We start from the raw sequence: 25,467 nt of genomic DNA, 5'->3' as shown, positions 1-25,467 counted from the left end.
TATTGATAATACTCAACAATATGGCACTATAACGTAATTACTATAGTATACTATCAGAATAGCAAACCAAAACTTACTCAAAACATTATTCTCAATGATTAAATTTAAAAATCTTTCACTACGTTTGACTAAATATGATATTTATTCAATAATATTAGAAGAAAGGTGTTCTGAAAAAAGGGCACAAATGAAAATACGTATTACAAAAACACGTAGAGCCCGATGTGAAAACATTAAATAAAAGTAGTTGCAAAGTTCTTAAACTTTAAATTAGTTTATTTGTTGAGAGCTTGGTACAATGTGTCTGACCGCTAAAGCGATCCGAGCCGCGTAGTGTATACTATTGCGATGTCGAAGTAGGCTCGGGTCGGGACGAATTTCGCTGTAAAGAAACAAAGGTTTTTAATACATGGAAAATTATCTTAAAGAAGAAACTTTGTACAGTTGTAGAATGAACGTTTCTCAGTAACATATCAAAAGTTTACCGTTGCAAACCTTGTGCGTCACGCAAAAAACGAGCAGTTAAGCCCAAAATGACAATTTTTTGCAACGATCCACAATAATGGATTTTGCAAATGCAGTTTATGGAGTAGACTGACAGTATGGAACCCAAAATAAGCGATCCGAGCCGCGTAGTGTATAGGCTACTACTGCGAGGTTGTCGAAGTAGGCTCGGGTCGGGACGAATTTCACTGTATAGTAACAAAGGTTTTTAATACATGGAAAATTATCCCAAAGAAGAAACTTTGTACAGTTGTAGAATGAACTTTTCTTAGTAACATATCGAAAGTTTACCGTTGCAAACCTTGTGCGTCACTCAAAAAACGAGCAGTTAAGCCCAAAATGAGAATTTTTTGCAACGATCCACAATAATGGATATTGCAAATGCAGTTTATGGAGTAGACTGACAGTATGGAACCCAAATAATCTAAAAATATTGCCCTATCTGAGGATAGTGATAAAAAGTACAAAGTTTAAACATCTTTCTAAAAAATAGACAATTTAAATCATTAAAGTTAACGAATTCACTTTCATTCAATTTTTAGGAAATATAAATACATTTTACATAAACTTAAAGAGCCCAAAATGGAAATCGTTTAGAGTAAACGTTGTTACATATTTATTCATCTTTAAATTGGTATATTTTTTAAGTGTCTCATGCAATTAGTCTGACCGCTGAAGCGATCCGAGCCGCGTAGTGTATACTACTGCGATGTTGTCGAAGTAGGCTCGGGTCGGGACGAATTTCACTGTATAGTAACAAAGGTTTTTAATACATGGAAAATTATCCCAAAGAAGAAACTTTGTACAGTTGTAGAATAAACGTTTCTTAGTAACATATCGAAAGTTTACCGTTGCAAACCTTGTGCGTCACGCAAAAAACGAGCAGTTAAGCCCAAAATGTCAATTTTTTGCAACGATCCACAATAATGGATATTGCAAATGCAGTTTATGGAGTAGACTGACAGTATGGAACCCAAAATAATCTAGAAGCATTGCCCTATCTGAGGATAGTAATAAAAAGTACACAGTTTTAACATCTTTATATAAAATAGACAATTTAAATCATTAAAGTTGATAAATTCATTTTCATTCAATTTTACGGAAAAGTTAATACATCTTACATAAATATAAAGAGCCCTCCGTGAAAATCGCTTTCAATAAACGTTGTTGCATATTTATTCTTCTTTAAATGGGTATATTTGTTAAGGGATTCATACAATTTGTTTGACCCCTGAAGCTATCCGAGCCGTGTACTGTGCCCGGCAGTTATCTTGGCGTCTCTCAGCGCGGGGATGCGGGGAAAGCGGGACCGGAGAAAGAAGAGGGGGTAAGCAGGCGACACGTAGCCGAGAGCCGTGCAGTGTCTGTTAGGAAAATATCGCCCTTCAGTGTATACCCAAAAATGGAAGGCGAAGGTGGCAGCTCGCAGAGGCGCGGTAAAGTGATACATAGCGGAGAGCGGGAAATAATAAAAACCGTGATGCAGTGTTGTGTTGAAGAAGCGAAAAATAAATGTCTGCTCAATCAATATCATGGAAAGAGAACTTCACACTTACATTAAACAAATCATATAATATATATGAGGTTTTGAAGGTTATAATATGCATTCTAAAGTGGAAGTACAATGCAAATTGTAGGCCTATTTACATTTATAATAAATAATCGATTAAAGGTGCGTTAAAATATAAAGCCACATACACACAAGCATTTTTTAAATGCCATTAACGTTGGTAGTCAGGTGTTTCCTAAACGACTGACATGAAGTTAAAGCAGCAAATATAACATAACAAGCTCCATGTTTAGTCAAATGTAAATCCAGCGCTAAATGGCACGTTTTAGGTACGGAAACCGGAGAACGATAAGGGCTAGACTGGATCCTGCGTCATCAACTGTGAGATAGCTTTCGCGCGGAGATCTACAATTGCGTAATGTTTTGGTCGTTTGCTTTTTCTTGTAAGACTTTTTTTTTTTAAAAATAACTTTGAGAACACAATGAATTGAGAAGCATAGTTTTAAATTTATTTTACATACTAAGTGACCTATTTTTCCAAATAAATCGTGTCTGGTTTTCGCTAGTTACTGAGTTAACAACATTTCAATAAATTTTTGTTAACATAATAATTAGGAGACACCGTAAGTATATTTAATGTGACCAAGTAAAACTTTGCAGGTTTAGATAATAGTTTGTTACTTTTCCTGACAGATGAGTACATATATTCGAGCACAACCACTGCAATTTACACAATGTTACAATTATGTAGTAAAAAGTACAATTAATAGGATTTCTCACTTTTGGTTTGGTAACCCAGCGCTCTTAGCCAAAAAGCCTTACCGCCCTGGGGCCCCCACAGGCGTGGATACAGACTTACGTAATGTAGGAAGTCACGTACCGAATGTTTTCTGTTCTGCTAGTACAAACCTGGCCGCTGACCTTGACAATAGGGTATCGCTTTCTCTTCGCCCTCCCCTTTCCCCTGACAGGACTAGGGAGCTCAGACGCCAAGTTATCTGCCGGGCACAGTAGTGTGTACTACTGTGAGGTTGCCGAAGTCGGCTTGGGGTCGGGACGAATTTCGCTGTTAAGAAACATGGAAAATTATCCCAAAGCAGTAACTTTGTACAGTTGTAGAATAAACGTTTCTTAGTAACATGTCAAAAGTTTACCGATGATCCCTTGTGATCACACCAATAGCGAGCAGTTAAGTCCTAAATGATAATTTCCCAAACGATCCACAAAATTGTGTTTCGTAAATAATTTAATAACTCTATAAATACTTTTTTTAAGTAGGCTCCCAGTATACAGCAAACTTGGTTTGTCCTCAAACGCCATACTACTACGGTAATAGGAATATGAAATCACTACAGACAAGATTTTGTTCCGTTTACTATGGTGAAACCAGAGCTAACCGAGAAATGACCGATTGTCCCGGAAAGTTGTGATATTTGACGATATTGCGCGAGTAGCACACCCGTACGTGACTACAGAGAATGGATAGTTTCCTTAACCGTTAGGATTTCTGGTACGAACACCCTCTCACAGGTAGGGTCATAAAATACGGTCAAACTCTTGCAAAAACATCCACCACCGCTCTTTGCCACTAGCAATCCAACGACGTCAGCTAGGCGCAGCACTCAAATACATGAACTTATTAAAAAAAAAAACTGAATATGTAATGCTACCTATACGTTTTACAACACAACTCGTGTTTTATTTATTTTCTGGAAAAAAAACTATTACTATAGGAATTATGTTGTAAAAGTGAAAAAAAAACTTAGAGTACATTTACGATGTATCGTTTTATTCAATTTTTATGTAGTAAACAGATTTTAAAGAAGTAAATATATAATTTTCCATTTTGCCGAATACAGGCTACATTAAAATTTTGCATTGTTCTGATCGAAAATAAAACGATGTATCAGAAATAAAAAAATTTGTTGCTAAAAAAATAATTTTTAATAATAAAATTTTTGAAACAGAATAAATCCATGCAAATATAAAACCAGAGGTCCTCTAGAGTTTTTCATTTACAAGTTCCAAGCAGAAATCGTTTATTATTAATTTTATTGTATCAAAAAAATTCATATAAGAAAAAAATTGCATATCTCATTACATGTAACATACACCCTCTCATATGAATTAGCTATGTTTTAAGTAATCCCTAAATAAGACCCAGTTGAATGAGTGTCGCAGTACGCAGTGTGTCGCAATGCCGCGCTGGAACGGCGGTGGCCGTGAGAGATCAGTACGGCCGCAGTACACTGCAACGCTCGGGCCGCTTTAATGAGCCAACTAATTACGTTAGACTCTTTATAAATATACTGTCTTAAAGCTAAAGGTATAAACAAAAACATTTATTTAGACATTTTTCGCATTGGATTCTTCAAATTGGTGTAAATAGTATTTTTATCTGAGTGGCAAAGATAAAAAATAATATGTCATGAATTAATCGCTTAATATCACATCTTTAATATTAACAATTTATGCTTTTTACAACATTAATAGATGTATTAGAGTCTCAAGATTATTTTGGTAGTTTTATGGACAGTCTAAATTATAAACTGTACAAATGGGTAGCATTTTAATGGACTGATGTAAGTCGCTGTCATCTAGGACTTAAATGCAAATTTTCGGTGATACGCACAAGGTCTACAGCGGTAAACTTTCGGTATGTTATTAAACATAGTCAAATCTACAACTGTGCAAAAATTCATCTTTGGACAAATTTTTCACAGGTTTGTGGCTTTTTAAGTCTTGGTTTCCTGGACTATTGTGAACCTGGTTGTGCCCAGGGACGGATACAGTGGATCGTGGTATTGGGGGGGGGGGGGGTGTAGGGGAAGGGCCAGACTGCCCCGGGCATCGGGGTGGGCCGTCGAATTTTTTTTATTGAACCTTACATATGCATATAAATGCAGGCAATAAACAGTGAAAGTAGAAAATTAGTTTCGGTACTTTGTCAAAATAATTCTTCTCCATTTTGAATAACAATGTGACACAATTATAATTATGTTTAATACATTTTTTTTTGTGTTTTCATTGTTGAAATTTGATCACAATATTATTTTTATAAATCTAGTACGAGAAAGAAAACGTAAACTTTAAAACTGGTAAGTACGGGTTGGAAAGGGAGGGGACCGTTAGTAAAATTTAATTTAAAATTTTACATATCATGTACACGTATGAAAATAATAAATTAAACCGTTCCATTTGACAAGACAGTGAGTGACCTGAGTGCGTTCGGTGGTATCGTATAAAAATAGTTCATTTAAAACACTCTGCCGGGAAGTTTCACAAGTGGTCGGACGCCTTCAACATTTCTTACATCACAGCACTCTGGAATGTGTAGTATAGGGATGTGACAAAGAAACAACGTTAGCAAACGCACTTCACGCATTCGTGGACAGGAATTTGTATTTGTCGCGGAAAAATTTCCGATCGCTCATTAGACTGAAATAAGGCATGCCCGCGCTAGCGATTGTTCCCTTGTGATTGGCAGCCATATGCAATAGAAGTCATTGGCCGGGCCAATCAGGACGCGTTTGTTTCCGCACTGGATGGGTGTGATTGGTGTGCTGACAGTAGACACGCACCTGAAATCAATCCAGCCAATCACGAAACACAGAAAAAGCTTCAAAATTTTAACATACAGCTGATATGGAAATATTTTCGTGAAAGATGCATGGCCCTATATAGTAATTTTAGAATCAGCAGCAGTCTGCAAGAGAATCGAGTGGTTGTTTGTTCATGACGCGTTTTGCATTCGCATGCGAAAAAAAATTCCCGACAGCAAACGCGTATCTGAAAGAAATTTTAACCAATCACGAAACGCAGATAATGTTCAGTGTTTTACTATACATTGCAGGTTTCTAAATAAAAATAAAATTAAAAATTGATTATGTCTTTCAATACTCGCTAGAGATGTGTAACGAGCAAATTAACTTGTTCTCGTGTTGCAAATACATTCGCGTTTTCCCAGAATTTACCGTAGAATTCTTTAAAGTAATGCCTGGCGTGATAACAGTACACAAACTGTGTTTTAAACTAATTTCTAGACGCGAATCACACGTAATTCCCGCAACCGCCACTAGAATTCGCTGCCGAAGCAGCTACGTTGACTATCGAATCATTCCAAAGTAAATAATGAAACGGCTCCGATAAAAGCGTAAAAGACTTGAGAAAAAAAAAATAATAAACCCAGGCTTCGGACCTAATTTTCTAAAAAGGAATTTTAATAATATACTTCTCATCTTGTTAAAATTCATCAAGCATTTAAAGTTTCCCCTTTGGCTTTGTGAACTTCGGTTCGCGCCATCCCCCACAGATGTCCGCGCCGAGGTTGTTACACATTTTCATTCATTTAAACGAAATCTCTTCTACCGAGTGCCATACATCGAGAGCTAAGATGTTACACACATAAAAAAAAAAAGATGCCCTTAGGAATTGCAGTTTAAAATTGTTATTTCAATAGGTATTATAGAGACCTGCAAAATTCGCGGATTCATTTAGTGATATGCTACAATTCAAATAATTATACCTTAGCGCTGCTTCTGCAATTTGTTCACCGTTAATCTGGAGTAATGAGGGCTAATTTAGAGACCCTCGCTCAAAGAAGTGTCGAATCACAGGCCACCCAGTCGAGACGACTCACAAGTCAGCAGCCAAATGAACAGGTGGCATTTGCCCGAGTGTGTGTAGAGTGTGTAGTAGAGTCTATCCTGGAGGTCATTGAATCCGCGAATTTTGCAGGTCTCTAGGTATTAATTTAGTGCGGGTGAACGTGGGTTGGGTGGTTGGTTTGGGAAGGGGGGGGGGAGGGGGGGAGGGAAGGCAGACTCAGCCCGGCACGGACAGACGGACGGACGGACACTCTGACGCACGATCGGCTCCTGCCCCTCCCCTCCTCTCCCCGGGGGCCCCATTTGACCGCAGAGTTTTTATACGCCGAGTCCGGGGGCCTTCATTGGGTGCAATTGGTCGGATTGACGAATGCGAGCTTTGTCATTCACAGTCGCGGACCGACCCGCGCCCCGACACGGCCAGGGCCGGTAATCAACTCACTGATAACCGAATTTCACGTGCGTGCGCGCGCGCGCGTGTATGTTCAGGACCGCCTTGTTTATTGATGAGGCCAGCCTCCGATCCGCCTGGGCATAGCCTCGCTCCAACCTCCGGCGCGCGAGGCTACTCATTAGCAAACGAAAGTATGCCGTTTAATTCAGAACATCACTTTGGCATAGGAGGGTAGAAAACGAAAACATTGAAATGTTGTTCGGATTCATACTTTCTGTATTTAACATTAAAAATACGATGTATTTTTTTTTTATAAATGGAACAGTAGTACTCATGTAAAATTACAAGTATTTTAAATATTGTAAATTTACACGAAGACAACTGTATCCCTACAACTTATATGCATTTATGCTTTGTGTTGTCCCAGTAGGTACCTACCTGCAATAGTTAAAGTTATTTGTAAACCTTTCCCTGAATAGCTTTCCATTATTAACTGCGCAGATTAATGAGCATAATAAAACAAAATAAAGTCCAATTATTGAAATTTCGATGATCTTTCACTTGTTTTTTTTTTAATTATGCTTGAATGAAACATCAATTAAAATATAACATTAGGCGCCAATTTTTGTAAGAAATACCCAAGATTATCTCGAAAAATGTTTTTTCATTATTGCAAAAATAACCATAGCCATGTGTTGTACAATGTTACAATATCTCTTGTAGTATTACAACCTATTTATTGGCATCTGCTTCCAAAGAAATCTTTTGTAAAGTACAGAATAATATTTTCTGTTCTTTTAAAAAATATTTTGTAATTACTAGAATTTTTTCTGAAATAATTTCTATCTGGTAGACCAGGATGTATTTATTACAGTCTCTTAAAAAATCGAAGAGTTTATAATCATACCAGTTCGCAAAGCTACATCAGGGTGGCCACTCACCGGGAAGACCGGGAAAACCGGGATTTATCAGGGAAATCACGTTGATCGGGAATTATCAGGGAAATGTCAGGGAATTTTTTTAATAACCGGGAATTTTTTGTGACATGTATATTTCCGCAGAGCACCCAACCATTACGGCTTTGTGCTGCATGGTAACGGAAAAAAAAAATTCCGTTTCTGATGTGCGTGTTTCGTGAACGCAGTTCGAATACATCACGTGGTTGCACAGATAACGGAACTAATAAATGTGCGCATGTACTGTCGAAATAAGTAGTTTAATTCTTGTGTTTTGTAATAGAAATGGTATGAAATTACGTCCGTTGTACGATACAACTAGCACATATTCTCGGACTTATCGTTTGTTATAGAGCATCCCACTCTTAGATTGCAGTGTGGAAGTAAATGGGCGCATTCTCTCTCTTTCTAACACACGCCGATTGCCGTTAGCACTGTCCTTGTTTCTTCGTGCGTTGTTGCCAAATATCAAACGAAATTAAAATTTTAATTTTTGGACCATTTTTTTTTATCAATGCTTATTTTGAATACTTAACAATATTTTAAGTGTCCGAAAAAATTAAAAAACATAACTTATTCACTGCGAACTGTTTTGAAGTATTCCGAGATGTTTCACATAAAAAAAAAAACCTACATGTGTATTTCATTCAGATTTTTTTATTAATAAATTAATGCCTAAGGACGCCACCGAACAAATGTTAAGACAAAAACTATACAGGTTTCACTTAAATAATTTTTTTAATATATTGAAATGCATTTTCTCACAAACTGACACATCAAAAAGTTGACCAGCGGAAAAAATTTTTTTCTGTTAAAGATAGATGGGGGACGAAAGCGTGAAAAATGTTCACAATGAATTGAATTAGTTTTTAAAAGCAGCTCCATCTCAATTGCTTCTACAGTTTCCGTGGAAATATCTGTTAAAGATGTGTCTTATCAATACAAGAGCGCGCTGCAATAGAGGTTTCTCTCACAAGCTGCCGTCGTAAGAGGAAACAGGGTTGTGTGTTTAGATAAGTGGGGTTCTGTCCTGCAAGCAATTTCAAATACATGGCTTCCTTAGTCAACCATGTATTTCCTTAGACAAGCATTTCTGAAAACCAGCCTGCCAGTTAGTATCGCGTCTCGCGACGAAGCAACGCGTTGTGTCCGGTGACTCTTTACAGTTATAATTTTGACAAACAAATTATATATTAACATACGTGATTTTATTTTCTACATTTATTTTTATTACGAACATATAAAATATGGAAGTTAGAACACCGAAAAGAAATTATATCGGTAGGCTACGCGGGAGGGAGCGCAAGATTGTGTTGAATGTATTTGAGTATTTTTCAAAAAATATGAGTGTGTGCAATGCAATTAAGGAAGCTTACCATTCTTCTGGTCAGCTCTGTGCTACTCTTATGGAAGGGGTATCAACATTGGTCAGCGGTAGCGATAGTGATTAAAAGTTATGTCGTGTTATTAATTTCTTAATCAAGTTAACGTTACATTTATCGTATAAATTCCTATGAATGAAATGTGTGTGAACAGATTCTTGTTGTAAGTTAAAGTTAAAAAAAATTCCTTATTGGCACAGCCTAAAGGCGTAGGAAGATTTTGATGATTATATTTCTTTACATTAGAAGAAAAGGGGATTTTTATATCTTTAAACCCATATTTTTTTCTTCCCCTTGCAGTAATGGTTGTTACAAAATATATTTTAATTATTCAAAAGAATGGCCATGCTTGTCATTTTAAAATGTTTCGGAACGCCACGCGTTTTGTAATGTATGCACGTGTGACTTTTTGATTGCACATGATGGAAGGGATGACTGTAGACGGCATATTGAATCAAAGAAACATGCAGAACATTTTAAAGCCGTGACAAGCAATAAATCTATAACGTCGTTTTTCGCTACATCTGAAGAAACGAAAGTAACATTGTTTACAAGTTTTCTGGTAGAACACAATTTACCGATAACAGTAGCCGATCATACGGGTAATTTGTATAGAGCTATGTTTCCGGACTCAAAAATTGCACAGAAATACAGCTGTGCGAAAACAAAAACATCTGCCTTAATGGAGTATATGGATGGTGAAACTAAAAGTGAAATTGTTGAATCTTTAGTAAGTGAACCATTTGCTTTAGCTAGCGATGGGAGTACTGATTGTTATGCAGTCAAGATTTACCCATTAGTTGTTTCATTTTAAAATCAAACACAAGGTAAAATTTCAATGGTACTGTTATCCCTTGTTGAGAGTACAGACAACACATGATATGGTATTTTCTCTGTGCTGAATAAGGAATTTGAACGTTTTGGAATTTCTTGGAAAAATTGTGTAGCGTTTTCATGTGACAATGCCAATACTATGATTGGCACAAACAAAGGTGTGGTAGCATTTGTTAAAGAAAATTGTTGTGCAAGGCTGCTCATGTCACCTCATTCATCTAGCTGCTAAAAAAAGCCAGTGCACAGCTAACAATTAGCACTGAGACATTTTTCGTTAATATTTTCTATTACTTGGAAAAAAGTTCAAAACGCCAGAATCATCTGAAAGTGTATCAAGAGGTATGTGGGGCAAAGTCACACAAAATCTTGAAATATGTTAGCACACGTTGGCTCTCTCTCCTAGATTCAGTTGACAGAGTGCTGGAACAATGGGAGGCACTAAAGCTATTATTTTGTAGTGATCCTGAAAAGAAAGAGCCTTCAACTTCACAGTATGAAAATGTAATATATCTAATGCAGGATACACTTACGAAACTTTACTGTTATTTTCTTAGCAGCTCACTTCCTGCTTTCAACCAAGTAAATTTATTTCTCCAACAGGATGCTCCTGTGATACATGTATTGCGGAGAAAACATTTTGGTTTATTGACAATTTGCTTGTTTGCTTTATCATTATCATTTATCATTATCATAAATGAAAACTGTAGTGTGCATTTGAAATTGCTGCAATTTGTAACGAGATATGCTAGTGTGTATTTAATTAATTTTTATTTGTTATTTGTGAAGAGACATAAAACAAAACACAGACTGCAGGTCATTGAAAGGGATGCTATAATGTAAAGTGACATATTTAAAATGTATTATGTTATTTAACGAACTTCCGTATGTATTAATGAAGAAAATACAGCAGGGTGCTAAAATGTGAGTAATCTATTTCTATAATATTAAATTATTTCATCAAAAGTATGTTTTTTTTTGTAATTGTAAATATCAGGGAAATTTTGAATTTTAATCAGGGAAATTAGGGAAAAATCAGGGAACATTTTTGGTGACTGTGAGTGGCCACCATGTACATGGTAGTACGAATGTAGCGTTAAAAAAAAAGTTTGTTTATCGAACATAATATTGGAGTTATTACGTGCGGAAATTATAGATGCACTGTTTAAAATATTCACATTCAATTTACGAGGAACGCTGGTAAACAAATTATCCAGGGATTTTCGTAAATTTATGATTTATGGCGATCTTCGAAAATTTACGGATACTGAGTACACTTACTTTGGACATGAATCCAAAGAAACTAGTTAAATACACAGCAAGAACACTCTCCTTTTGTCCACGTGTGTTTACCTTTGTTTGGAACGAAACGTGCAACTCAGAATACGAAATACGGCGTAGTTTCTAAGAGGACTCCGTTACTTGAAATAACGAAGAACTCTTGGTTTATCTTAGTTAAATTCTTCGTTGAAAGGTTCATAAATGTACTGTAATTTATAACATTGTAGCTGCTGCTTTCAGCAGTTCATCACATTAGTAATCATTTTTTTTTTTTGTTTTGTTCTAGGAATCGATTCTTACCCGACCACGTCCTGAAGAAGGCCAAATGAACACGATGTGTGGTGAGTCATTCTGTTTTGGAACAATTGCTTACTTTAAGGCCCCCACCTACCTGGGCATACAGACAGTGTGCAGAGCTTCAGAAAAATTCACCCGATTTGAAAACTGCTCGAGATATCCGAGTGGTATCAGTTTACGAAAAGCATTTAGGAATTCGTTGAGGGTGGATGAGTAGTTTTGTTTCCGTATTTCGTTTATAAACTGTAATTTTAGGAGAGTGAAAAGAGCTAAAATGCGTGTTTCCTGAATAATGGTTAGACTTGAAACACCCGGTACACGTTCTTGAAAGCACTCAATGGTCTTGCATTACACCCTTTTCTTCATTTCTCCGTACCTGAACCGTTATGGTTACCACTCAAATTTCTCAGTTGTCCTATGCGCGACGAGGAGAATTCACACCGTTTCCAAAGCCTTTGTGCTTAAAGGATATACCGCGCTAGAAGCACCAGCCAGTGTCGCACTTATAATGCCGCCTCACTGAAACAGATACACCTAAGCACAATATGCAATATTAACCGAAGGTTTTTTTTTTCCTTGGGGTTCTTGATTTGCAATTCTGAGCTTGGCGATCCCGGAATACACCACGTGGTTTCAAGTCATGACACGTCTGAAACTGCCATAGCAGGTGAAAACTGTCATGGTTTATACCAAGTCTTCCGCAGAATTAAGATATCTTACCACAAATATTGATGTCATTACTTGAAAAAGGTTTTTCTTTTATAATCATTAGCAAATAAAATTATCAGTGCGAGTTGACATTATTTATGTGGTATTAGAAAAGGTTTCCGAAATGCGTACTCAGCAAAAGACGCTTTTTTGACTTGTATCTAGAATAAAAATTTAGCATTATTTATATCTTTTTTAAAAAATAATTGAAACATGCTATATAATAATTAATGGCACAAAATTAAAAAAAAATTCTGTGAAAATTTTATTACGATTCAATTAGTAGATTTCCTTTGTGGTTTTAAATCTCCTGGAAAGTATGTGTACAATTCTACTCACAAGTACGTTGCTCTCTAAATGCATTAAACTTTAGTACGAGTAAATAAATGGTTTTATAAACTACATGAAAGAGTTATCTTATTTTTCATTGGACGTCAGAAAATACTGTATATCTCTATATAGTATTTGACGGCAGTCTCATTTCCGAAATAAATGATTGGAACATGAAGAATATTCTGTACAATATTATAAATAAGATGCATTGAGTTCGTTTGTATTCATCTCGTCAACAGTGACGATCTAAACACTGTCGTCTGTAGGAAAATGTAAGATTGAATACGGAATAGCAAGAACCCATTCCCGAAATTGCTTGGAGTGATTTAGAGAAAACCGGAGGAAACTGAGATTAGTGCGCTGTAGCGGTAGTCGAACCCAAATCACTATAATGTAGTCAACTCAGGGTATCTTTTATACATTCTGGAAAATCGGGGAACGATCAGGGAACTTACTTTAAATCCTGGAAACGTCTTGGAATTTCCCCAATTATAGTAATCTGGGGAATGAAATGCCATCTCCAGTCATCACCCAGACTGCGAAAGAATTTTTTTCAGATGGTATTTCAGTGGGTAAATTGGCACACTACAAAATTGCATAGGCAAGTGTCTGTTTGACTTAGACCGTCTTTCGGAATGGTAAAGGCTGGATTTTCTTTATTTCTTTCAGAAAAATGCATAATTGGTAAATTATGTGAGGAAGTTAGTAGGGGAAATCAAAAATTTCTGTCTGGAAAATGTCAGGGAAATTTTTTAACAGAAATGTGTGGACTTCCTCAACTGCTTTATCCCTGCTCTGCTTCTCTCGATGTGACTTGTTTGAAGAATCATTGAAATCATGGAAAGTTTTGTCTACTTCAGTTTAGGTGTGCGTTGTGGCAAATGATTATAAAAATAAAACATGGTATATGATTAGAGACCCGTGAATTTCACGGATTCAATGACCTCCAGGATAGACTCCAATATCCTCTACACACTCGGGCAAATGCAAACTGTTCATTGGCTGTTGACTGGTGAGTCGTCTCGACTGGGTGGCCTGTGATTCGACAATTCTATGAGTGAGAGTCTCTAATTGGCCCTCAGTCCTCCAGATTAACAGAGAACCAATGACAGAAGCAGCACTAAGGTATAATTATTTGAATTTTAGCATAACACGAAATGAATCCGCGAAATTCACGGGTCTCTATATATGATATTTAATTTCAAATTATAAAGCAAACTTTTTTAGTTTGATCAGCTAAGGTAACATTTATTGCGTTCGGCGAATACATCTACGTGTCCGTATAGCAACAGCGCATACCGCACGGCCACTATATGCTCCGGATGAAATATGGCAAACATTTGAAGTTATTTAAAAAATCTTTATCCTTTAAAGTTTTCACATAGAAATGTTAATCTGCGTTTCTTCAGTGGAATTTCATTTGAAAACTGTTAAATTTGTTACAAAAAATTTCTAAACGGAACAGCTCCAACAGTTTTCTATTGATATTCCGCTGATTCGCAGTAGTTTTATGTTTACGTATTTATAGTGAACGAGATACGTTCTGCCACGAGTGGCACATGCATGCAAAAGAGAATATGGGGGGGGGGGGGGGGAAAGCAGTGATAAACCAAGCTGCGGGAGCGGGAATTAAAAAAAAAAAACCCTTTGCTGGTTTTATTGTTGCCTTCTGGCCACGAACCCTAGCGCGCACTGTCTTTAACTTTTTTATTTATTTTATTTCTGCCTCCTCCTCTGCAGTACAGGTGCAGGCGCACCTTCCCCCCATCTTTCCTCTTGTAATTCAAGGTTTTATTACTCCTCCTCCGACGTCTCTCCCTGGCCAACCTCTGTTTCGCTAGTGATTTAATTAAAAAGGAGGTGTTTTAATAACAGATTTGATCCAGGAAGTTGGCCTGGCCCGAGGGAGGGGGGGTTTGCGGCGGTGGGATGGTGGAAGGGGGGGTGAGCGCGGAGGGACAGCTCCGGAGATAATAGCACGAGTCGCCGTCCAGTCGGGTACAGTCGCCTTCAGAAACATCACCCCCTTGTGGCCGGCTGCGCGGGAACACCTATCGTGTGGTAGGTACTTGGCTTAAGTTCCTATTGAGACAACTAGATTAGTGCACATTCCTTAGCTACAGCATCCTACAGCATTTCTGAAACTGTAAAAAGGCCGTTCATTATGGACTTTTATCTTTGAAAGATTTGTGCAATGGGAGTGCATGGCTATAATGTCCAAAAGCTTACATCAAGTCATAATCGACTTTTCTTGTAATCGACTGAGTGAAGTGAAGTCTCCATTAACAAACTAGAGCGATCGGCGTTTGAATGTACGTGGTGTGGTAAAAGAAAAAAAAATACGGTGAATTAATTTTTATTGCAGCACGCTACACCTATTTGAACTGATAAGCCCGATAGCCTGAACCGTTGAGATGGTTAGTGTCATGTCTGAACAAGTTGTGACTTTTGTCAGTCGGCTTCCAGAGACGGGAGAGTGAGGTAGGTCGTGTTTACCGTGTCTGACGCGCCGTCGCGGATTCGTCTGGCCTCAGGTTTGAATTCAAAGTCATGGCGTGTGCTCATCCCATGTTTGCTTTCCCGTTTGTGGATATCTTAGCGAGAACATTTTTATCCTGGTTAGTTGTCACTACCTAATTATCTTACTTCTCTCCTAGCTGGACACCGTTGGCTCGCGGTCGTAGAGGGAGGGGGGGGGGGGGCGTGTCCAAATAACTGTGGTCCAATCATGAACGTAGTGCGAGAGTCTGAAGGTTTTCATTCAAACTTGCGACCAAATGAATGGGAGAAATTTTTCGTATCTCTAAACATGGATTTCGAATCATGCGTTAATATTAAGTCTTGCTTGTGAAACGGAGACCAGAAAAATGCGCCGAGCTAAAAGGAAAACGTTTTTTTATACCATTCCCGACATTGAGAGGATCACAACGGAGCAGCTGAAGGCCCTTCGTAAAAAAATCTTCCAGAAATGCTGCCAATCATCGAATGAACGTTGGGATGCGTGCGAATCGCTAGCCAAGTAGAGTATTTCGAAGGATGTTAGTTCATATTTGACGTAAGCTTATTACTTTGTTGGTAAGAAAATTATGCACAGTATTTTTTGGATCACATCTTGTATGTATGTGACTTTTGTTGGAAGATTTCTTTTGAACTGTTGATTGGATTTTCATAAAAGTTGGTAGGTAGTCATGCATGGCTAATGGAAAATGTTAAGTTCGTGTATGAGCAAGATCGGTCGAGGTGTTTTTGATATTTTTAATAAATACACACGTAACTTTCAAAATAAAATGTATGATTTTAATTTATGGCCTCTTAATTTAAAGAGGATAATGTCCATAGAGATCATGATGGTTTACCGTACGCATTATCAATTGCAATTTTGTTTCTCGGTCAATTTTTATTTCAACTATGAAACTTTTAAACGTGTTCAAACACAAGTTAAAAACGTAATATGGAATTAGCCAAACAAATAAACAAACTTAAAAAATACTTTAAAATAACGTCATAGTCTTTCAGACATGCATGAGTTTAAAATTTCATCCGTTTGTATCTGAAGTGAAAGCTTGGTTAGGTTTTGACGGACGGACGGCTGGAATTATCCGGACTATCTGATTGATTGCAGGTCACGCGATTGAATGATGGTTGGACGGATCATTGTTAAGTCCAGCTTTATTCTGATGTGCGTAAACTGAAATAAGTCAATTAAAGAAAATCAGTCAGGTTTGTACACACAACTATTTATCAGACAAGTCGAGGGACTACTTTCCTTGATATGCAGCCATGAACATTTATTTCATAGCCAGTTAACGGACAGTGATTTTTTTCTTCAACAGTTGATATCTAAAAGTGTTCACTCAAGGATTTTCTTGTAGACGAAAAAACAAAAGGTGTTTACAATATGTCGGAACAACTGTATCCTCATCCTCCTAGGTTAGGTATTTAAGGATAATCCTTTCCCCTCCCCCCTCCAACGTTTATAATCGGGTGTTATGTCTAGGGCCATGCAGATTTCGCGAAAAGATTTTGAGACTAGCTGAAAGTTAAAACACTGTAGCGTCGTCTGTGTTTCGTGATTGGGTTTGTTTCTCCCAGATACATGTCGATTGTTGCAACACCAGTGACAGTAATTCAGTGCGAAAGCAAACGCCTCTTGAATGGCTCGGCCAAATAAGGCAACGACTTCTCTCGCAGACGGCCGCCAATCACAAGGAAGAAACCACAGGTGGGGGTATACCTTGTTACAGTCTAATAGGTGTGCAGATCTTTTCGCGAAAATATGTCCCATCCCACCCTCGTGGGATACCATACCCGCCATTTTGTAAGGAGAAATATTGTCTGTTGCCTTGAAACGGTCAGATTTGTTTGGCTCCATCTGGACACAGACCCTGCGTTCCTCACCGAAGTGGAGATTCTTAAACAATGCCTGTCAGCAGGTGGGCTTCTTCTTTCTGACGAGTTATTTGGAGATTGTAGGAGGGGGAGAATGTAGGGGAGGGGATTGGTGCGGGCGACGACTCCCCTCCATCCGGTGCAACTCGAGCAGCGCCTCGTTAACGTAAATAATATCGAGCTTAATGTCTCTAAATTGGCTTGGGAGAAAAGGAGTCTTGGAGCGGGAGGGTAGGGATGGAGGAGCTGAGGGGAAAGGAAGGGCAAGGAAGGGAGCCGGGATAAGCCCAGTAATTGGTCCTGGGCCCCGGGCCTTGGCGGTCGATACATTTCGTTACAACTAGCTTGTGAGGCCACTGCGTGTGTTCGGTTGGGGGGGGGGGGGGGGAGTCTGGGAAGTCCTCATTAGGGCACTTGAGCCGATCGCTCGAGTAGTTGACATAGCGAGTCTCTTCCTCGCCCCTTATTTCCACCATCCCCCCTTCCCTTATAGGCTCATGGTCAATCCCTTATCATTGGAACCGCCCATACCATACCCTCATTTATTTCCCATTGTCTTGAACCTGCAATCGCGCCTCTGTTCCTAACCGCTTCATCGAACCATGTTGCACACCTGTACGAGGCTATGTCATCTGCTGCACGCTCCAGTTTACTTCCCATTGGCGATCATTAAAAATTCTGAACGCCTTATTAGACTGCAACAAGGTGTACCCGCACCAGCGGTTTCTTCCTTGTGATTGGCGGCCGTCTGCGAGGGAAGTCGTTTCCTTATTCGACCGAGCCACTCAGCTCGCAGTTTGCTTCCGCACTGACGTTACTGTCACTAGTGTTGCAACAATCGACATGCACCAGAAAGAAACACACCCAAGCACGAAACACAGACGACGCTACAATTTTTTTTTTTTTTTTTTTAACTTTCAGCTAGTCTCGGAATCTTTTCGCGAAATATGCTTGCCCCTAGCCATCCACTTCACTACAGTCCTATAGTGAACAAGAATTAAGCTTGTTCATATTAATCGTATTCTCAGCCCGCGGTCTGCTCGAAACTGGTTTGGAGTTGAAGCTCCCCGCCCCCATGGGTACGGGGTCTGTTTAAGAAAAAAAAAAGCATTTACGAATACGCTGAGGGCAGATGTTTCTTTTTTTGTTTTTTAAGAATGAAAATTGCTTTAAAAAATAAAAATAAAAAACGCCGGTTTTGAGATTAATTTTTTTAGGCATGAAACTCCCAGTACAAATTTTCGAAAGCACTCGAGGGATTTGCGTTGCACCTGTATCTTGGTTTATACGCCATGTAATGTTATGGTCACCGCTCGAATCTCACGGTTGACGTCATGCACGAAGCGAAGACTGCGCGCCAACCCAGAGGCGAACACCGCGCCAGAAGCAGCAGCGAGCGTTGAACTCAACATCCCGCCTTCACCGACACAGAAACGCCCCTGACTATGCGGGCCCCGCAAGAGGTAGTGCGCACTGTCGACTGGCCGTCGGCGACCGCGATTGTCTGTGGTTCATACAGTGGCGGATCCAGAGGTTCACCTCGGAGGGGGAACTCTAGGATTTCAGAATAGCCAGAGAAAAAAACTGTCTTTAAATTACTAAATTTGTATTTAATCTACTCGCACTACACATAACATCCAACCACCAGATTTTATGATCCTACAAGAAATTCATTAATTATATTAAAATATTTTATTGGTTTCAGAAACAATCGTTTTTTGTCGGCAATATTAATGTAGCAGACAACTGGTTTTTCGAGGGGGGGGGGGGGGGCACATACCCCTGATGCCCCCCCCTTGGATCCGCCACTGGGTTCATATGAGTGACGCGGAGTGTTGCACGCAAGAGGCCGCCGCCCCCCTCGAGTGACTCGCCGCGCAGTTTTGGTCGCCCCGACCAATAGGAGCACGGGTGTACGTGGGAGCGTTCACTTCCAAGATATCTGTAAAAAAAAAAGCTCAAACATTATAATAATGTAGACTATTATATGACTTACCTACAGGGCAAACACTTCAAAAGAAGTGGAAAAATAAAAGAAACTGTTTTGCTAGAGAAACACGAAGATTTAAAAAATAGTAAAAAGTGGATCTGCTACGTCTCATAAAACACCTTATATTTATTACAATCATCTGTTTTTGTTTTTTTAGGAATACGGCTGGTAATTTGATCACAGAGAGTAGCATTGAGGAACAACAGGAACCTATAGGGCCATACACGAGAGAGAATATAAATAATAGGAAGAAACCATAAGATGATTGCTCAAGAGAATTATTAGACATTTGAAACAAATATACTGATACGCGCAGTGATATAGAGGATGATTTGGAACGTGATGAGGAAAGGATGTTTCTATGCTTTGTCTTTCAGAAAAATTCCCGAGCACAGAAAGAACCAAGCTGCTAAAATTAAATTAGTTTAATCGATTCTTTGAATACATCTACTACACACATAATATGTACCCCCCCCACACATTGTGGCGAAATTATAGCGAGTATGGGCTTGAGCTAAGTGGATACCTGGACTCAAAGGGCCGGATCTGCTACTGCACTCGGTCAACAACCACAAGCACGGCCCGAATCACTGAACCACTACACACCGACTCGAGGTCAGCCACAGAAATACTCGCAACCATGACAGGCTTCGACATCATATGAACGCCCTGCTGCCTCTCAAGACTCTGGAATTCTGGATTTATTTTGAACTCCAAAATATATTTATTTTTGTAATTTAACTTAATTGTAACACTGACTAAAAATATATATATTTTAAATAATACTAGTTACATTTTTTGACTTAATGACACATACAAGTGATCAAATAATAATTAGGTGGTTAGTGACTCACTTACCTTAGTGTTATAAATAATTTTTCTTCCTGGGAAATACAGGGTCGCATATTAGTATCAGGGAAAGTTATACAGGATTTCAGATTGCACAATAGCTCATCAAAAGTACGCTCAGACATTCTTGCGTAATTAAATAATTTATCTGGGTACTTTCTTATGTCTTCATAAAATAAATTGAACATTCCGTTTACTCTCCGTTCTTGCAGCAAAGGATGCATCCAAAACTTTTTTTTAGCTTCCCCCCCCCCCCCCTTTTTCTCTTTAAAATTAGCAACGCTGTTATTGCAATTTCTTCGAAGTCCATTCTGCACGAATGTTCAAGAAACATTATTCAGTTGCTCGGCTTGGACTCTAGCCTTGTTTCCTATGTTTTAGTCGCCGGCAACAAATCGACAGTGCATACTAGCTCTTAGGAGACTGGATTGTGACGACCTGACGACCATGGCGTGACTAGGATAGACTGGACGAGTTGAATCCACGGTGTTTTACCATTGTCTTTCGCTGTATGGAGGAGAATGGACAACACAGCCTGACGAGGAAAGCTTCCTTCCGGAATCTTTTTCTCTCTCCGGACAGAAGCGCTGCCAACTTTGCCAACTTTGTCAAGACACGTGAGGTCAAAGAGCGCTGGCCGAGTTATCGATGACAGATTCGATGACTGCTCTTGACTGCCGAGCGCCTTTTGCCAGCAACAGGATGACCTGCCGCTTTTGCAGTACGGCCCAATGCACCAGCTCGCGATTTATATAGTCTTCATCAAACAAGGATATTAAAGTTTATTTTATTTTAGAACCTAATATTTCAATTCTTTATAAGTTTCAGGAGCTGACTGGCAGCTGGGTGGGTGACGGAAACTACAATCGCCTCCTGGTTTTAACAGATTCAGATGCGGATACGAACCTAATGCCGACCCGGTCGTGTCAAAGCACCCAAGCAATCGACGGTACTAACTTTTCTGCACAGCCCGACTCTACTCCTGAGTCAACCTGTTTTGGTTTTTGTTCTGTACGTACTTAGCCTGCTTGCATAATGCATGCCATATACTGCACACTGCATGAATGAGTCCCAGGTTTTACCTGGCCCCAACTTATCTAGTTACAGTCCAGAGCAAGTCAAGGCATTAATAGAGACCGGAAAAATTCGCGGATTCATTCGGCGATAAGCTAGAAGTCAAATACATATACCTTTTAGATGATTTTGCTATTTGCTTACTGTTCATCTGGACGAATCTCAACCAATTATAAACCTCCAACCAAAGTAGGATCGAATCACAGGCACACCAGCTGAGACGACTTACAAGTCAGAAGCCAATGAACTGGCGTTATTTTGCCGAGTGTACAGGGAAATGTGCAGTCTATCCTGAAGGCAATTGAAACCGCGAATTTTTCCGGTCTCTAGGCATTAATTGCTGCCATTGCTGGTCAATACCCAATTAAAGCCCCCTTTCTGCATGATTCAAACCCCGCTTGATAACGTGCATAGGCTTCAGCCTGAGACTCACTCAGGTTATTCCCTGACCCGGACTTCTCCCAATCCTACACTGTTAAAAAAATTTTCACCTTCAATTTACGAAGAACGCTGGTTACAAATTATCCCGGAATATTCTTAAATTTACTGCTTCCTGCGTATATACGGTCACGTAAGTTCACTTAATTGAAAAATTATTTCAAAAGCTGGTCAAGTCTACAGTAAGAACATTTTTTCTTTTGTCGACGTGAGTTTTTACCTTTGTTCAGAACGAAAACATACAACTCGGTAGTCGAAATACGGGCGTAGTTTTTAAGAAGATTCAGTTATTTTAAATCACGAAGAACTATTCCGTTTACTGGAGTTAAATTATTTGTTGAAAATTCCGTAACTTTATTGAAAAATTTAAAAACAAATTTAAATTAAAAAAAATATATATATATAACGAAAACGGCGTGGCAATTGTTTCACGAGGACAAAAAGGACACCCATTGTGTGCTACCCGAGAGCCCAGAACAGAGGACTACTCACACCTCGATGGGTGACGGTCGTTAAGAGGGGACTTCACGTGATTTTTATAGAGATATCTGAGCCGAAACATTCCCGTGCGAGCCAGATGAAACAACCCGGTAGAAAATGAAAGTACGGAACAGAGGCTACAAGAGAGACTATTGCAATATCCAACTCGTATCTTAATATTTTATAAAACAAAAATTGTTCGTTCCCTTTTTTTTTTCTGTCCGGAAAGATGTAATATTAAAAAAATTCTGTCCTTTTTAGACTATACATATATATATATAAAGAACGGGAGTGAAAGAATGAGAGAATGTTAAGAGGCGTCATTTAAAAACGCGGAAATTAAAATATTTTTTACGAGCCAAAAAAATATTAAAAATCCTTGGTTTTTTTTTTCTAACACGAGACGAGGCAACACTGCTCCTACCTCGCTCGTACAGCGTATCTGTTCCAGAAAACAAATACCTTAAGATACTATTTTTATTTAAATGTGTTCACACAGGAAACTTGATTTTTTTTCTTCTGGAACATATTCTGAGGCTGAACGATGTTAGTTCGCCTAAACCGATTTTCAAACATTTTCATTCTCCAGAAGCCGGTGGCAACATTGTCGAAAAAAAAAAAAATTACTTGCATTTATATTGGTGGAATTGAACGATTCAAAATCGCTACAATCGATTGTGATATCAGCGAGCCAATGTTTAATGCGGTTGCTACTAGATAGCAGCTTATGCGATTGGAAAACGCACCCCGGTATTTAAAAGCTCTTACAAAACATATCAATCTGAAGTATGAATGTATACATGGTTTGAAAATATTTTTGTAATATGCAAAGTAATTTAAAAAAAAATGAAAATATTCTTTAAAGCATTACATTAAAATAACGAGCATTTCAAAACACTCAGAATACATGTAATAAGTGGGTGTTATGCTATAGAAGACAGCATTGTGTAAACCTATTTATATTAAATATTACATGGACTTTTGTAAATTATTCTCTAATATTTACGTCTGATTACAATGATAACTTAAGTCCGCACAAATTCTGGACGTATCTGCTCGTATTATGTCGTTCCCAGATCATCATTATGAATCGCTAGTTGAAGTTTGCAACTATCGTTCAGTGGTCCAAATGCAATGTAAAAACAAGAAAACAATAAATTGTTGAACCATGTCTTAACTAATTTTGAAAAAGGAGATATTATTTGAATTAAAATGGCGCCACTGGCAATTAGCAGATTTTAAAAAAAAATGTTATGGCATTGTAAATTTGAATGTGAGACGCCTACGATTCACAAAACCTTGCGTACTCGCCCGAATTCATGCATTTGTGTTACGTAGTGATTTTTTTTAAGTTGAATAAATTAAAGGGTTAAAAGCGTGGTATAAAGGTATCAAATGACGTAACAAAGATATTTGAAGCCATTAAAACTGAGAGAAAAAAAATTTGGTTTGAAAAATGCAGCCAGTATGTTTGTTACGTCACTTGGCCTACCTGTCGCTATCTGGCAGGTTCTGATTTTAAGGTTCCTGTCATTGTTCAGACAAGCTGTTTGGGACTCCCGTGGGTGGCGCCCTTGTTACTGCACAGGCGAATGTTAAAAAAGGTTAATTACACGTGAAGTTTAAAAAAAATATATGCCGAAGATACCCGAATGCAAGTATTCGGGCGTGTATGAAAGGGTTTGTGAATCGTAGGTTTCCCGTATGAGCAAGTGTGCTTTTACTGAGATTGTTGGTTGTGAGATTGTCAGTAAGGAATTAACGTTAAACTTGATTACTACAAAAAAAAAAAGAATTTGCTGTCTAGACGAGGAGAAAGGGAACGACTCCAATCATTAGAGACTTGGAAAATTCGCGTTGTTATTTGGAAAGAGTCTGGTCTGTATACCATTATGCACTTGAACTAATGGGCTAAGATCGGGGGGGCAGGGGCATTGCCCCACTGGAATTAAAGACACCTCTCACTGAGAAGGGGCCTGATTGTGCTTGCAAAAAGCGCGAATGTGAAACGGGTTTGATGTAAAAACTATGTCACATGGAAAACTTTCTGTATATTAAAAAAAAAAAAAAAAAATTCTGCTTATTGCGTGCATGTAGGCCAAGATATAGACAGTATACAACATACAAGCACCGCATCCAGAAGTGACGTGTCGGTTAACATCGCGTGCAAAACTCTCGTTGCGCGCAGCCCCCCCCCCCCCCCCCAACCCCCTTTCTAAACGGAAATTTCCGCGGGCCACCTCTGGGAATCCTACATATTTGCGCCCCTGCTTGAACTGCACCGTCATTGGACCGTAGGTAGTTTTAACCCGCTCCCCAAGGGAAAAAAAAGGGAACTACCTATAATCAAGTTACAAAATTCAAATGACCCGATCACAAATGCAATCCGGCGGGAAGTTGAAATGTGACTGCAGCTGCCACCGGACAAACAGTAGCGTGCGGAACTCATCATGGTGCCGGAAAATAACGCGAAATGTTTTTCCAGGACTCTATACCAATCTTCAACGTGGAAAAGTTTCTCACGACACGCGCACACACACCCCCAACTGCCTCGACTTCGTGCCTCCACGACGTCACACCTCTTCCCCCCCCCCACCCGCCTCCTCCTCTACAAGTCGTTAACATTCCCGACCGGTCGCGTCGTCGGCCGGGCCTTTGCGTTCTGCGGCTCGCGCGCCTCGTTTTTTAATTGGCGGGCGTCTCTCCTAACGACCTAACGACCCACCAGCACGTCTGTCCACGGGCGACTGACTCTCTTCGTGCGATTCCCTATCTGGTGCGCGTAGCCGAGGCCTGGTTCCCACGCGCCTGCATCGAATGCACATGGGGCCGATGGTTTGGCCGATTGTTGGGGGGAGAAAGGCCCGCACCCGCCACGCAATAATTTTTCCAAGATACGCGTCCCCGACACCGAAATTTTTTTTTTCCCCCTCCCAACTAGCGAATGGTTACGTGTCTCTATTTACGTACAAACTTCGCCTTCGAGCTCATTATTTTAAGTGCACGGCTAATTGGATCGCCGTCGGCCCGGCGACAAAGAAGACGGTGTCTTTGAGCGCGGGCATTGATCTCGAGATTAGGAGCAGTGAGTAGTCGTTAGTAAGTTATGCCCTGGCAGCGGTCGCCTTATTAAACTCGTGAGGTTGGGGGGGAGGGAACTTTAAATTGATTATTAAACGTCACGATCCATTCTTATTTTTAAACTGATTCCCTCTCGCTCGCAACGGATTACATTCCTAATGTTATGCTCATTTATTACTATTTTTTTGTTGGAAAATTCTTAAACCTTGACTATTTATTTTTTCGAACGATGGTAACCACGAAAACAATATTAAAAATATTTTAAATATTTTGTTATAATATTTATTATTTTGTACTAAAAATAAAAGTTATCTTAACTCACGCACTAATGGATCCCTGTCAAACACAATGGTTTGCTTTCTA

At 39.0% G+C, this 25,467-nt stretch overlaps 1 protein-coding gene across 3 annotated transcripts in view; it reads left to right on the top strand.

Moving 5' to 3' along the window:
- LOC134534802 (LIM/homeobox protein Lhx2-like) overlaps window positions 1–25,467 on the top strand; it is an 818,703-nt gene that overhangs the window by 347,332 nt on the left and 445,904 nt on the right. For all 3 annotated transcript variants that reach the window (XM_063373390.1, XM_063373391.1, XM_063373392.1), the window contains exon 3: window positions 11,752–11,806. The gene's annotated coding sequence lies outside the window, so the exon portion shown is untranslated. The remainder of the gene's footprint in view (window positions 1–11,751; window positions 11,807–25,467) is intronic.

This window comes from Bacillus rossius, chromosome 8, assembly GCF_032445375.1.
Source record: "Bacillus rossius redtenbacheri isolate Brsri chromosome 8, Brsri_v3, whole genome shotgun sequence".
NCBI classification, from domain to species: Eukaryota; Metazoa; Arthropoda; class Insecta; order Phasmatodea; family Bacillidae; genus Bacillus; species Bacillus rossius.
Note: the sequence above shows the minus strand (reverse complement) of the source record. Positions and strands in the feature narration are given on the sequence as shown.